The following is an 11,264-nucleotide window of genomic DNA, read 5'->3' as shown; positions in this document are numbered from 1 at the left end:
ACCATTTAACCTCCAAGGGGTAGTAAAGCATATTACACCACATTTCCAAATTTCTTTGTAGCATTCAGAATCATTTTCTATCACTCGTTTCACCATCTTATGCTGATAACCCATCAGAAAAAGTAGTGATTCAAGTAAAATAATATTTTAATACCAGGCATAAATTTCAATTTATAACATAAGTAAATAGTCGTACTCCATAAAGTACTTACCTACTTGATAATAGTAGTTTCTACAAGTAGCACAATGTCTGGTTCACAAAAAATGCTGAATTAACAAAGGCAGATATAATGCATGATGAACAAATTTAATAAAATACATTCTAAGTAAGACAGAGAAAGAAAAATACCATATGATATCACTCATATATGGAATCTAAAAAAAAGAAAAAAGACACAAATGAACTTATTTACAAAACAGAAACAGACTACAGATACGGAAAACAAACTTAGGGTTACCAGTGGAGGAAAGGCAGTGAGAAGGGATAAATTGGGAGTTCAAGATTTGCAGATACTAATAAATACATAAAAAATAAACAGTTAAGTTTCTACTGTCTAAGAGCAAGGAACTATATTCAATATCTTACAGTAACCTATAATGAAAAAGAATAAGATAACAAATATATATATATATATATATATATATATATATATATATATATATATGTATGATTGAAATATTATGCTGTACACCAGAAATTGACACATTGTATACTGATGAGACCTCAATTTAAAAAAATACAGAGCAAAAAATTACTGCTGGAGACTAGGACACTTTTTCTACCTTTACCTTTTTCAGACTCTAAGAAGAATTCTAGCTATATTTCTTTGAGAAACCACAATTTGTTTCACCTCCTGCTTAAAGTATGAATAAGAAAGAAATTGAAACTGAGGATGTCATCATATGAACAAATTGGTTGCCTTGATATTCTCCCTGCTCTTAGCCAGATTTCTTCATTTTATGAATGTGAATAGGATTCTAAGCAAAAAATGGTGTTTGTAATCTTCATTTTCTATGTGGGAACCATGGTGGGAAATTTGCTTATTACTGTGACCAGCAAGTCCACCTGGACACTTGGGATTCCTCATGTACTTCTTCCTATTTTGTCTTTGATTGATACCTGCTTTTCAACTTCCTCAGACCCCAAACTAATTGTGGATGACATCTGCAAAGAAAATCATGTCCTACAATGAGTGCATGACTTAAGTCTTTTCACTGCATTTATTTGGCATCATGGAGGTCTTTGTTCTCCTCCTCATGGCCATGGATCACTATGTAGCCATCTGCAATCCCCTGTGTTACCCAGGTATCATGAGCTTCCAGGTCTGCATCATCCTGATTGTTCTTGTATGGATAGGGTCTTTTACACATTCCATGACTCAGATTAACCTGGTCTTGAGATTACCTTTTTGTGGGCCCAATTTGATGAATTCTGTGATATGCAGCCCTTGTAGAAACTTGCAGGCATGGATATTTATGTGATGAAACTGTTGGTGGTGTTTAATAGTGGGGTCATTTGCACAAGCAATTTTGTAATTCTGATAATTTAGTACACAGTTATATTGCATTTAGTGCAAAACCACAGTGCAGAAGGGAGGAAAAAAGCTCTCTCCACTTGCACGTCCCACATCACTGTAGTTGTCTTATTTTTGGTCCATGTACATTTATATATATCCACTCCCCCAACCACATTCCCCACAGGAAAGATGGTGGCAATATTTTATACTATTGCAACATCCTTTCTCATTCACTCATCTACATGCTAAGGAATGCAGAAGTGAAAAATGTCATGAGAAAGTTATGGCATATCAAAATTTCATCAGAAAACAAAAGATGAATTGAAACATAGTTTGACTGAATCTGTACAGATATCAAACATGAGGGTGTCTGATTATTGTGGGAAGGACATATAATCATATATGATTGTGAGTTGTTATCTTTTTGAGTCTACATGCAAAATGAATGACAAGTCTTCTTATAGTTACTTTTTTCCTTTTTTTAAAAAAAAATTATTGAGTTATAGTCAGTTTATAATGTTGTGTAAGTCTTCTTATACTTTAAGTGCCCCAAACTTACCAATTCAAACTGTGTCTCCAGTCAAAGTTTATTCAAATAAATTCAGAAAAATGGCATTACATTTTCTTATTATAAATTCTTTTTTCCTTCTGGGACATTACAAAGTTCAGTGTCAAACTGGTGTCACAAAATTGGCATGTCATGCATATGTAGAGTCATATGTATAAAAAAGAATGGACATACCATGATTTGGTCATAAATTCATTTAACTATACCTCCATTACACCACATGCACACACACATAATACAGTGGTTTATGATTATTTGCATTCCAGAGAAATGAATGAATGAAGGTAAGATATATAGAAGAAAATAAAATAAGCTAATCTGTTATTGTATACATAAAACTAAAATAATAGAGTAGGAAGAAGTCATAAAGGTAAAGAAAACCTAGGAGTTTATGTGGTTCAAAGTACTTGAAATCAAATTAAAACTGGGAGCATTACATGATTTTTTAAAAATATCTGGGACACAATGTCCATCCAATGTATAATTTTGCAGTTATCACTTATGTTCCAAAGTGATTTACCTAAAAGAGAAACTATGAATTCTAAATATCTTTTCATTTTAGGAAGAAGTAGAGTACCTGACATGTGTCAAGTGCTTTTTTGTTATCATGCTTTCAACTCAAAAAAAAAAAAAAAGTACAAAGTTAGGTACATCTATTGAAAGTATACAGATTAAAACTCCAAAGTCCAGAGAAGTAAATGAATCTTTGAGGTTATTTTTCTAAGTACCAAAGCAAGGTTTTAAACCACTTCCATATGTCTTCAAAGTCAGTAATATACACCTCTACTCGACTTTATCCCATAATTCAAACATCTGCAAAATGGCCTAAAACACAGGAAACTTTAAGAATTGATGCAGTGATCACAAATATCACAGGAATTGATGCAGTGATCACAAATATCACAGGAACTGATGCAGTGATCACTGTCCTTGTTTTAGCTTCAAGATGGGTAGCAGAACATAAAGATTAAGAATATGAGCTCTAGACTCAGACTGGATGGATCCAAATCCTGGCTCTGCAACCTTGTAGCCCTGTAACATCAGGAAATACAGGTGAAATTTTGGCCCTCAATTTTTCTGTGCAAACTAGAAATGAAAATAATCCATATTTCATTGGCTTGTCATGAGGTTAAAAATGATGGCACACATAAAGAACGTTGAATAAATGAGACAACATAGCATGTGCTATGTATTTTCATTAGAAAATGCATTTTCATGAATATTTACTGAAATTTGTATTTTTATAATAACAGCCATCTTATATATACATACTAACAGTACTTCTCTTATGTTGAGGTATGTGCTTTCTACACCCAATATTCTAAGTGGTTTTTTTCTTTTCATGAAAGGATGTTGTATTTTGTCAAATGTCTTTTCTGCATTTATTGATCTGATAACATCATTTTTATATTTTATTATATAAATGTGGTATATCACATTTAGGAAGTCAAGAATGCTTACTTGGGAAATTAATGTCTCTTCAATATATGGTATTGGGAAAACTGGATAACCACAGGCAGAAAAATAAATTTGCCTCCACCCAACCCACACTACTCACAAATATTAACTCAAAATAGACCAGACATTTAAACATAAGGCAAATCACCATAAACTCCTAGAAGTGAACATAGGAAAGAGGCCCCTGGACATTGGTCCTGAGAATGATTTTTTGGATATATTAAAACACAAGCAGCAAAAGTGAAAATAAACAATTGGGAATATATCCACTAAAAAGCTTATGCACAGCAAGAGAAACAATAAAAAGAATGAAAAGAAAACCTATAAAATGGGAGAAAGTATTTACAAACCATGTATCTGATAAGAGGTTTGTATCCAAAATATATAAAGACAGAAACTCAATAACAAACAAACAAACCAATTAAAGACTGAGCAGAGGACCTGAAAAGATATTTCTTCCAAGGAAGGCATCAAAATGGCCAACATGCAGGTAAAACAGATGTTCAACCTCAATAATCAGGAAAATGCAAATTAAAATAAGATTCCACCTCACACCTGTTAGAATGTCTATCTTCAAGAAGACAAGCAGTAACAGGTGTTGGTGAAGATACAGAGAAAAGGGAGCCCCGTCCATGTGCACTGTTGGTGGGAATGTAAGTGGATGCAGCCACTTTTAAAAATAGTATGTAGTTTCCTCAAGAAATTAAAACTTCAACTGCAATATGATACAGTTATCAAGTTCAGGGTGTATATCCAAGGAAATTAAATGAATATCTGCACTACCATGTTGATTACAGCACTGTTCAAAATAGTCAAGATATGGAAACAACCTAAGTATCAGCCAATGGATTAAAAAATGTGATATATATATATATGTAATATATAATATATATAATCTTGCATCATATGGTATATTTGTCACACCTAATTCATTGATGTCAACACATTTGTACATGAAATACATTAAAAGTATTTAAAAAGTATTGTATTAAAAGTAAAAAATGTAAATTTCAACTAATAATTCTGTTTTTCTTCTCCAGAATCTATCCAGGATACCACATTACTTTTAGTTGTCATATTTCCTTCAGCTGCTCCAAACGGTGACAGTTTCTCTGACTTCTCTCATCTTTGACGATCTTGACAGTTTTGAGAAATACTAATCATACATTTTATACAGAAATCTTACATTGGGGTTTGATATTTTATTCAAGATTACACCGGGGTTATAGGTTATTGGGAGAAAAACTGCAGGGGTAAATCACTCTTTTCACCACACATCAGTAGCTACATACCCTCAGTGTGACTTACCACCACTGATGCTAACCTTGATCACCTGGCTGAGACAGTGTTTGTCATGTTTCTCCTCCATAGTTACTTTTTCCCCACATTCCACACTCTACCTTTTAGAAATTAGTCACTATGTACCATCCATAAAAAAAGATGACTCTTTGAGAGCAGAGTATCTACATAATTATTAGGAATTATTTTTGATGTGAGATTTGTCTATACTCCCCTATCATTTAGTTATTTATTCAATTATTTATGTCATTATTAACTCATGGGCTTTTATACTGTGAGTTACAGTTCAATTCATTGTTACTTATTTTGCTGCTGAATTATCTTTCTATCTTTGTCCACTGGAGGTACGTTCACTCAGCTCCTGTGTCACACTGGCATATTCTCATCACTGTTTGTGTCTTTTCATTATTCCTTACTGTCTAGCACTACAAGATGCTCCATGTCATCTTGTCCATTCACTACTCCAGACCTAGAATCAGCCATTTCTTTAAGAGGTCCTAGTTTATTTTATTGGAGAACAGTATTAGGAAAGAAGACCTGGGTACTAGAAGACAATTGTTTTTGATTCTAGTCAAAAGATGTCATTTATGGCACAAATGAACATCTTTGACTGCAAGCATAGTCCACCTTTATTTTTTCATAATCTAGTAACGTATAATAAATGTTAAGTTCTTTATAACATCTGTTTTTCAATTGGAATGGGAGGCACACTTTAGGGAATGACTTTCCCCAGACTCCTATATTTTGCATCATTCATACTTAAATAGTCCTTCAGGGAATACAAAAGAGAAGCATTTTTTTTTTCAGTCAAAATCTCGTGTGAGAGTGGATTTCAGAAAGTGTGAAATGAATCTGGGATCAACTCAGATTGGCATGCAGGTCAGAAGCTAAGCCCCTTTGTGAGATCATAGAGATCCTGGCTCCCAGTGAACATCCTAACTTCTACATAAGCTCTTATCATAACTGGTAAGTTTTCTAAGGCACTTGCAGACGTGTAGTTTTAGGGAACCTAAAAGTGTTTTACAATCTTGAATGAGCAGATGGGAATAAAAAGGTGCACACAGCACCTGATGGAAATAGGCACTACTACTGGTAGACGTGGTGTGAGAGATAACCAAATAGAAATATCGCTACTTGAGCATTTCAGGAAATGCTCCATGAATATGATGATTTTGCTGTATATATAGCAGAACACAATTCTCCTTTATCAATGGGTAACTGAGTACAGAATGGTGTCAAACATGATTGAACTGTATCTATGGGAAATTCTCTTAATTCATTCACGCAACAAATATTTACTATTAAACACCTACTTTTTTGTAAAATCTTAAATTTGGCAGTAAAGAGATAAAACTCTCTTTCCTTGTGTTACTTCATTCTAAGTTATGCCATTCTTACATTATCATTCATATACATATAAGTTAGTTAAATATACAAGTGTGTCAGTGTCCATCTGTATCTGGATACAGATAGATATATGGATAAATATAAAGACAATTATGGCATAATAGTTGTTAGAAACTGCAAACTAGTTTTCATTTCTGATTGCTGAAGAGTTGTGAAAAACACGTATTTTGAAAACTTTTTGAAATTTGTTGAGCTGACTCACCATCTCTCATTCAAATTCCTAGATCTTAATATTGCTCTAAGAATTTCACTATCCCTACTGCCTACATTAGAAGATAGCTGTTGTAGTAATATGCAAATATAAACAAATTATTTACTAAGATAAAGTTTTTGAAAGTTTTATTTTTAATGCAGCATAATTATGACATGTATTAAAATATTACCAAAGGGAATATTTTAAAAGGTGGGTCATCCCCCAACTTTGATACCAAGATGCAATTTTCCCATTCAGAGACCACAAATTTCATGCTATTTTGGTGCGCTCCTAACTAAAAGTAATTTATATGAATGTATCTATATGTGATCTACATTATTCTGCTGTTGATACAAATATTACCATCCTAAGCACACAGTTTTGAACTCTTCCACTTTACAGTGTATTTTAGAAACTGTTGCATATATATCTGCTTCATTTTGGTTGATGATTGATTCAGCGATGAGTTGGTCCCTGATTTATTCAGCTCACTTCTGATAGGCACTGAAGTTGTTTCCTATCTTTTGCTACCACAAAAGCGGCTGCAGTGATTACTTTTGTGCCTGTGAATGAGGTTATCTATAGCAAATAGAATCACTAGACCTATGACTGTATACAGGTGTAATATCACCAATGTTGGAAATCACTTCATAAAGACTGCTCCCACTTAAATATCTAGCAAAAAAGTCTTGAGATTTTTTCCACATCATTTTCAGCACTATTTAAAAGACTCTTATTAGAGGATCATTTTGCTAGTTCAATGTGTAGAAAGATATCTGTTTGGGATTTAAATTTGAACTTATTTAACTAGAATGAAGTTGAGCATATTTTCATATGCTTAATTATTTTTAATAATGTTTCTTTTGAAATTAGTTATTTTGCTTTAATTCACGTGTGCTGTGTTTTAAAAGACTGATCTCTGAAATTCACTTATATTTGAGGAAATTATGCTTTTTTCTGGTATTTATGCCATAAATATATTTTACCAGTTTGACACTTATGCTATGCTCTTAACTGCACTATTATTTGGAAAATATTTGTGATGAAGTACATAAAAACATTTGCCCATCATTTGGTATATATGAATAAATAATAATTTCTTTCCTTTTTCTATCTTCTCTTACTGAAGTCAGGGTTTGGGACACTCAAGAATATAGATCCAAACAATTCTATTGAAGTTTCTATAACTTGGGGCATCCTGAGCTAATTTTCCAAATTTTCTGGTGCTTAACAGGAATAAAAGTTGAAATACTATTCAGATGTATGACAAATGTTCTCACTGTATTCATCTTTGTGCCGTAGCATCTCCTTTTGTTTTAAGAAAATGTTGACAGACTCAGAAAAATAATGAATAAGGGGAAGAATTTAACTTTGAACAAAACAGTATGATTTTAAAAGTACAAAGTTTAATGATAAAAGCTGAATTTGTAACAGTAAACAACTGGAAATGTTTGAGAGGTAAAGTAAAAAGAAATCAGCTTAGTCAAAGGCAAAAGATTAAAGTAAACTGCAAGATGTGCTGAACCAACTGAGTGTTCATTGCTAAAACTATGTTTCTCTTCCATTCACTTACTTCTCCCTCTATCCCCCTCCACCCACTTGTGTGTGTGTGTGTGTGTGTGTGTGTGTGTATCTTCAGGTTTAATTAAGGAAGCTTAATTAACTATCAAATATTAAAACATAATTCTTTGAATGTTCAGAATATTTACTAGAAGTTATTTTATAAATGGCCTAGCAGGTTCAAGTAATGCGAAAGCATATTAGGGTAAGTCATGGATAAATTTTCCCTTTTTTTGCAACATGTTATCTTACTAGGTCTTTGCTGAAAACTGGGAAAAAAAATTCTGCCCAGGAAATTATCCACATGCCAAATCCCCTAAAGTCATGTTTATTATACCTGAAGAATCATTTATTTTCTCATTATTTAAATGTATCATTGTTTTCATAAGCAATCAGTTAAGTAGACAGAATAAATGTCACGATTTTCATTTTATTCAGGAATAAACAACATGGAAAGTAAGTGATTACCCACTGGAAAGTGGCAGTTCCATGAATGAGCACATGCATTTGACCTCCAACTATAGTATTCATGTCTTAATTTTTTTTCCTTTGCAGATTTATTACTTTTAATCTGTACTCTCTCCACTTCGATTGAAACAATGCAGCCAAATAACAGTGTAACTGAGTTCATACTCTTAGGATTGACACCAGATCCTATGAGGCAGAAAATGGTGTCTGTAATCTTCTTCATTTTCTATGTGGGAACTTTGGTGGGGAATTTGTTTATTATCGTGACCATCAAGTCCAGCCGGATACTTGGGAGCCCCACGTACTTCTTCCTATTTTATTTGTCCTTGGATGATACCTGCTTTTCAACATCCACATCCCCCGGACTAATTGTGGATGCCCTGTCTGCCAAAAAAGTCATATCTTACAATGAGTGCATGACCCAAGGCTTTGCACTACATTTCTTTGGCTGCATGGAGATCTTTGTTCTCATCCTCGTGGCTGTTGACCGTTACGTGGCCATCTGCAAACCGTTGCGTTACCCAACTATCATGAGCCGCCAGGTCTGCATTATCCTGATCACTCTTGCATGGATAGGGTCTTTTATACATTCCATGGCTCAGACTGTCTTGGCCTTGAGACTGCCCTTCTGTGGACCCAATCTGATTGATCGCTATTGCTGTGACTTGCAGCCTTTGTTGAAACTTGCCTGCATGGACACCTATGTGATCAATCTGCTGTTGGCAACTAACAGTGGGGCCATTTGCTCCAGCAGTTTTGTAATTCTGATGACCTCTTACATTATTATTCTGCATTCCCTGCAAAACCACAGTGCAGAAGCGAAGAAGAAAGCTCTCTCCAATTGCACTTTCCACATCATTGCAGTCATCTTATTCTTTGGTCCACGTATATTTATGTATACACGCCCCCCCAACCACTTTCCCCATGGACAAGATGGTGGCAGTATTTTATACTATCGGAACACCCTTTCTCAATTCAATCATCTACACACTGAGGAATGCAGAAGTGAAAAACGCCATGAGAAAGTTATGGCATGTCAAAATCACATCAGAAAGCAAAAGATGAATTGAGGGTTTTGTTTGATTAGTTATTAAGTCATAGTTTGGCTGAATCTGTACAGATAAAAAAACATAATAGTGTATCTCATCACTCCTCCATACAATCTTTTACACTGCACCAGATTTTCTTACTTCTTTTTGTACCTCTGACCTCAGATTAGTAGCTTCCCTCACATTTTCAGCCTGACTCTTGCATTGCCTGAGAGTTCTGGCATGACTGGTTGTAAAATACAACTCACAACACGGTCTACACTATGCTTGATAAGAAAAAATACATTTATATAATCACAACCTTGCAAACACATGATCATCCACAAAGAAAATGTAGCTAGTACTCTATAATTTGCAATCCCCACTATCATGCATTTCAAATTAGGTCTCTTGTTTTCTCTTGAATATTTCCAGAGCAAGAAAATTAACTTTATGTATCAATCAACTTCATTATGACATCATTTTATTTTTGAAATATTTAATATTATTGAATCAAATGCTATTTTATATATAATGGCATTTTAAAATAATTTTCTTATTGTTTCCTTTGGTTATTAAGATAACTGAGACTATACATATATGTATATACTTATGTATCTATAAACATAGTGTTACAAACACCTTGAGATCTTTATAAATTATGTGACTGATATGACACAAATTATAGAACACTAGCCACACTTTATTTATGGATGATCATACATCTGAAAATAAGCTACAATAATAGAAGTTTATAACTCAATGAGGCTAAAAAGTAAAATAATTTATGTCGACTAAAAAAACTTAAAAATATAGGGAACATGCAACATATTTTCTGAAACTGAAGTACAGAAAGGTAGAACATGGTATGAAGAAAAAAGTGTATTATATTATTTTATATAAAGTTGGGTTATATCGGTTAAATATAAGAAAGCACACAAGGTATTCTGGAAATACTCACTGTGCTTGTCTCTAGTTAGTGGACTTAGAAAAGACCCATTTCTGCAGCAAGAAGCTGCTTTCTATTTTTTAACATTTTTTATTGATTTATAATCTTTTTACAATGTTGTGTCAAATTCCAGTGTTCAGTACAATTTTTCATTCATTCATGCACAAATACACACTCATTGTCACATTTTTTTCTCTGTGAGTTATCATAACATTTTGTGTATATTTCCCTGTGCTATACAGTGTAATCTTCTTTATCTATTCTACAATTTTGTAATCCCAGTCTATCCCTTCCCACCCTCCACCCCCCTGGCAACCACAAGTCTGTATTCTCTGTCTATGAGTCTATTTTTGTCCTGTATTTATGCCTTGTTTTTGTTTGTTTTTGTTTTTGTTTTTTAGATTCCACATATGAGCGATCTCATATGGTATTTTTCTTTCTCTTTCTGGCTTACTTCACTTAGAATGACATTCTCCAGGAGCATCCATGTTGCTGCAAATGCCATTATGTGGTCAGATTTTATGGCTGAGTAGTATTCCATTGTATAAATATACCACTACTTCTTTATCCAGTCATCTGTTGATGGACATTTAGGCTGTTTCCATGTTTTGGCTATTGTAAACAGTGCTGCTATGAACATTGGGGTGCAGGTGTCATCCTGAAGTAGGGTTCCTTCTGGATACAAGCCCAGGAGTGAGTTTCCTGGGTCATATGGTAAGTCTATTCCTAGTCTTTTGAGGAATCTCCACACTGTTTTCCATAGTGGGTGCCCCAAACTGCATTCCCACCAGCAGTGTAGGAGGGTTCCCCTTTCTCC

At 33.9% G+C, this 11,264-nt stretch overlaps 2 pseudogenes; both read left to right on the top strand.

Annotated features, from left to right (window-relative positions):
- Nucleotides 1-1,233: 1,233 nt before the first annotated feature.
- On the top strand, nucleotides 1,234-1,811 carry LOC135323000 (olfactory receptor 4C11-like; annotated as a pseudogene).
- A 6,639-nt stretch (nucleotides 1,812-8,450) lies between these two features.
- LOC116155212 (olfactory receptor 4C11-like) lies at nucleotides 8,451-9,552 on the top strand (annotated as a pseudogene).
- Nucleotides 9,553-11,264: the final 1,712 nt, after the last annotated feature.

Source organism: Camelus dromedarius, chromosome 15, assembly GCF_036321535.1.
Source record: "Camelus dromedarius isolate mCamDro1 chromosome 15, mCamDro1.pat, whole genome shotgun sequence".
NCBI lineage: Eukaryota > Metazoa > Chordata > Mammalia > Artiodactyla > Camelidae > Camelus > Camelus dromedarius.
The sequence above is the reverse complement of the archived record's forward strand: the minus strand, read 5'-3'. Positions and strand labels throughout refer to the sequence as shown.